Here is a 5,488-nt window from a genome sequence, read left to right on the forward strand (position 1 = left end):
AATTGTCATTATCATAATTATTTTTATTATTGTTATACAAAGTTTTAACAAATTTAGGTCTATATCTAGTGATTTGAAACGAAATTTTCTTATAAATACTAGTTTTTGAAAAAAAATTATAAATTATTTTACTTAGTTAAAATAATAAAAGAAAATCTGAAATATAAAAAAAAAATAACTTTGGAAATAAAATAGCTGAACATTTAATTTTAATTGTCATTATCATAATTATTTTTATTATTGTTATACAAAGTTTTAACAAATTTAGGTCTATATCTAGTGATTTGAAACGAAATTTTCTTATAAATACTAGTTTTTGAAAGTGCATCAAAAATTATTTTACTTAGTTAAAATAATAAAAGAAAATCTGAAATATAAAAAAAAAATAACTTTGGAAATAAAATAGCTGAAAAAATGACATTTAATTTAAAGAAGTAATAAATTGTCTTCGACTAGATTAAAATACTTTGAATTCAAATACAAAGTATACAAACTCTTAAAAGAAATGAAAAGAACAACTTTGCTAAAAAGATAAATTTGCAAAAAGAAAAAGATTACAAAAAACTTAAAAAAATAAAAGTAAAAATAAAAGATATGAAAGGAACTCTACAGAAAAGAAACATCTCGCACAAAATGAGTCCAAAGCCATACGAATTTAATTTGGCCTAAGAATCATGTTGAATCGCCTCAGCCTTATTAGAGTCTCAACTTAGAACTTCCGACCCAATAGCTGACACGATTTAAGGCCCGTTTAAAAAGCTTTAAAAGTAACTTTTTTGAGTTTATGACTTATGAAAAATAGTAGTATTAATATCTGGTGCAATTTTCAAAATTAAATTGTAGCTTTCTAAGAAGTTATTTAAGAGTTTATAGATAAGTTAAAACAAATGGCTTCTCTAATAATACTACTACTTTTTATAACATTTTTATAAAATAAGCACTTTTAGAGCTAAAAATCCAAACACAAAATAATTTATTTATAAGTTATTTTTAATATAGTCATTTATTGTTTAAGCTATTTTGTCAAAAAAAGCTTAATTAAGTTATTTTTTTTTTTAACAAGAGAGCTCAACACAATACAGTGGATTGGTAGACAACCAAACTGTAGTCATGAAAATAAAGATATTAAACCAAAGTAATTAAACTACCCCTGTTGTCATCTCCGACATTGCCATCAACAACAAGAAGGTTCCAAACTACTCCACTCTCCATAACTGGTTAAGGATTTTTGAAACACCTCTTCTGGACCACCTTATTTGGAATTAAAAATCCGCCTGTTTCTCTCAAGCCATACATTCCAAATAATCGCAAAGAAGCACATCATCTACCTATTCCGCTCCTCCTTTCTGTTTACGATGCCTGTCCAGCTCTCAAAATGTTCCTTTAGTGAGCCCGAAATAGACCACGCTCTCCCGAAATCAGAAAGCCATCGACATCATACCTGCCAAGTAAACTCACAATCCAGGAACAAGTGGTGAACATGTTCAACATCTCTTTTACATAACACACATATGTTGTCTCCATGACTAAGTATTCCAAATCTATGTAGTCTTTCTTTAGTATTTACTCTTTCTATCAGAACAAACCAAATAAATAACTCCACTCGTGGTGGTGCCAAACCTTTCCATATGGTTCTGGTGAAACTGAAGCTGGTGATATCCTCCGGGAGAGTATCTGACTGCACCACCTGCACAAAAGAGTTAGTTGAAAAAATTCCTTCCTTACCAAACTTCCACACAACTTTGTCTTACTTATCACTTGCTAGTTTAATAGGCCTTAAAGACTCATGCAAACTATCCAATAATTCCAACTCCCATTGATATAAGCCTCCCCTCCACTAGAAGTTTCAGATCCACTCTAATCCATCCCAAAACCCACAATTCCCTATGACAGATCCTTGCTGGTTTGAAACAGAGAAGAGTATCGGAAACCTCAACTTGAGTGAACCGCCTTGTAGCCATACATCTTCTCAGAATAGAGTCCTCCTGCCATCACCCACCTCTATAGACAACCCAGTAATCATCTTATCCCTTACATTACTATCCTTGAGCTGCAACTGACATATGTCCTTCCATGGTCCCCCTCTAGTAGGTAGTGGCTGAGTTGATAACATCATATTAGGATTCAAGTCGTAGCAGGAGCATACAACATTCTTCCATAAAGGACACTCCTCCTTTGAAAAGCACCACCACCTTTTAAAGAGTAGAGCAGAGTTTCTAATCACTGCATCACCTACCCCTAGACCACACTCCTTTTTAGGGGCCTGAACTACTTCCCACTTAACTAGTGCTATACCATTCCTACCTTCCTCATTGCTCCATAAGAATCTTCTCTGTAATGATATCAACTTTTCTGCCACGGCCTTCGGCATCTTGTACAGGCTCAGGTAGTACACTGGCAAGCTATTCAACACAGACTTTATAAGGACTAGCTTACCCGCTTTATTCAGCACCTTAGCCTTCCACAAATTGAGCTTTTCTCAACCTTATCAATTATCGGTTTCCATGTCTTGACCAGCCTCGGGTTTGCTCCTAGAGGAATGCCAAGATATCTGACTGGAAGATTTGCCTCTTTACATCCCAATAAGCTGCACATGTTGTCAGTCCAATACTGTTCACAATTGATTGGGATTAAACTGGATTTATCAAAGTTAATCGTTAACCCCGACATTATCTCAAAGCACCTTAACAATCTGGCATAGTTTCTGATGGTCTCCTACTCTGGTGGGCAGAATAATATAGTGTCATCTACAAACTGGAGATGTGACAACTCTATGTTTTCCTTACCAACCAGCAGCGGCGAAATTCGTCTGTTCCTCACTGCCTCCCCTATCATCCTGTGTAGGATATCCACTACCAGAACAAACAAGAACGGAGACAGTGGATCACCTTGTCTCAAGCCTCTCTCCATCTTGAACGGTTTGGATGGGGAATCATTTATCAGAATTGCCATGGACGCTGTACCGACACACTCCCTAACCCATTCTCTCCATCTCCAACCAAATCCCATCTTCTGCAGCACAACCACAAAGTTCCACTTTACCTGATCATAAGCCTTCTGGAAGTCTAATTTAATAATTGCCGCCTTCTTCTTCCTCGTATTCAACCATTGCACTGTTTCGCACGCAATCAGTGTCTCGTCGTGAATTTTTCGACCTTTCACAAATGCACTTTGAGTCTCTCCTACTAGGCCTGGCATCACTGATCTCATCCTTCTGACCATCACCTTGAAAATTAATTTGTATATGTAGCCTACCATGCTGATCGGCCGGAAGTCTTTGATCTCCTTGGCTCCAGTGTACTTCGATGCAAGGGCCACCCAAGTAATATTGGAGTCAGACGGCAACCTTGATGACCGAAAGAAGTCCAGAACAGCCGTTGAGAACTCTATACCAATCTCATCCCAGCACTTCTTGATGAAGTTCATATTATACCCGTCGCTTCCTGGAGCCTTAGAGGATTCACAGTCCCAAACAGCCTCTCTAATCTCCTTCAATGACGGTATTCTCTCCAACACACTGGATTCTTCTTCGTTAATCCGGTTAACCAGTCCGTCCCTAAAACCTACCACCGGTGATCTCTCCTGGTGATACAAATCTCTGTAGAACTCTCTGATGACAATCTTGATCCTAACTTGATTTCTTACCAACCTTCCATTAATCACCAAAGCATCAATTCTATTATTCCTTCTTCTTGCCGACGCCAAGTTATGAAAGTACCTTGTGTTTTTATCCATGTCCTTCGCATGCCTAGAACGCGATATCTGTTTTCAGTGTACCTCTTTCCTCACATACCACTGCTTGCAATAGCTTACTAGAGCCTTCCTTCTAGCCTCCACTGTACCATCATAGACTCCATTCTCAACCATGTCATCCACCTTCTTGATCTCCTCCTCAAAGCGCTGAATTTTCTTTTCCATGTCACCAAATTTTTCTTTATGCCATTTTCCCAAAGGCACCGTTAGAGCCTCAACTTATCTGTGAACTGCCCCTCTCCAATATTCCTCCATTTCTCTCTGACCATTCTTAGGAATCCTTCATGTGTAAACCATGAGTCTAGAGTCCGGAACGGACGTGGGCCACCTTTATACTTAGTATCTTCAACTATTATTGGGCAGTGATCTGACAAGCCTCTCGGACTACCTTTTAAGCGAATCTCTGGGAACTCCTCAGTCCATTCTACACTCACTAGGACTCTGTCAATACGACTATAGGAACCACCTTTATACCATGTAAATTTACGATCATTCAACGGTAAGTCCACTAACTGCATATCTTGGATCCAACCCTTAAAATCTTCTGCAGACGCTGTTAACCTGTCCTGATTTTTCCTCTCATCAACCTGTATCACCTCATTAAAGTCACCCATGTAGCATATCGGGACTTGACATAAGCCAGTTATATAGCTCAGTTCCTCCCATACAGCAAGTTTTTCCACTCTCGTATGAGAACCATAAACCAAACAGAAAGCACAGTGGAACTCATTTTTCAATAAAACTCCCTCAACACATAACTACCTCTCCCCTTTATAACAGTTACTCATTCTAAACAACATCTCATCCCACATTAACAACAGACCCCAGACGTGCCTTCCGATTCTACAAACTCCCAACCCACCGCATCACTTCCCCAAATACGTACGACATCAAATTTAGTCACAACTTGCAATTTTGTTTCAACCAAGCCTAACATATTCAATCAGTGACGGATCCAGAAAATTTTAGAAGTGAGGGCAAAATAATATAATAAAATACATAAAAAATATATATTAATATATTTAGATATTTAAATTTGGAGTATATTAGCTAATCAAATTAAATAATTAGATTCTTATTAGTTATTATTAATATTTGTTTTGAATTTATATAATACAATAATTTTTATTATTGTATTAATATCTAATAATATAAATGTTTCTTACATATAATTTTTTTAAAGTGTGAGGCAAATAAATTATTGTAATGGGGACAATTCTCTGCACATATATATACTTATTATTAATTTTTTGAAAGTTCAATAGGGGCAATTGCTCCCACACCCCTACATATAAATCCGTCCCTGTATTCAATTTTTGTTTTTTTTTTTTGAGCTCTTTTATCATACTCAACTTTTCAACCCTTCACATTCCAAGAGCTAAAAATCATTTTAAAACATTGTTACACACCTGTTTGAATTTTTTCAATATGCTTCTTTGTGCATTCTCTTTTTGTTTTGTTAGCCTCCTCTTCTCAGCTATCGCTTCATTCTACTCTTGTAATATCATCATTAAGTCATCTTCTTCATTGTACTGCACTGCTCCGGATTCACTTCCCAAACTGGACCTTAGTATACTAATTATCTAAAATATTTTATGCTGTCGTGTAACTATATATTTTTTAGATTATTATTCATGCAATCGATATAAAATATAGTTATTTTTATAACGTAATATTACATAATTAAATATATGTATAAAATTATTTAAAGATTTGTTTGAGTGAATTTCTAATA

At 35.9% G+C, this 5,488-nt stretch overlaps 1 long non-coding RNA gene across 1 annotated transcript in view; it reads left to right on the forward strand.

Moving 5' to 3' along the window:
• LOC110266412 overlaps window positions 1-5,488 on the forward strand; it is a 22,196-nt gene that overhangs the window by 2,664 nt on the left and 14,044 nt on the right. The window contains exons 2-3 of the long non-coding RNA XR_002353772.1: window positions 1,016-1,022; window positions 2,651-2,656. This is a non-coding gene — a long non-coding RNA (uncharacterized LOC110266412). The remainder of the gene's footprint in view (window positions 1-1,015; window positions 1,023-2,650; window positions 2,657-5,488) is intronic.

This window comes from Arachis ipaensis, chromosome B09 (assembly GCF_000816755.2).
Source record: "Arachis ipaensis cultivar K30076 chromosome B09, Araip1.1, whole genome shotgun sequence".
NCBI classification, from domain to species: domain Eukaryota; kingdom Viridiplantae; phylum Streptophyta; class Magnoliopsida; order Fabales; family Fabaceae; genus Arachis; species Arachis ipaensis.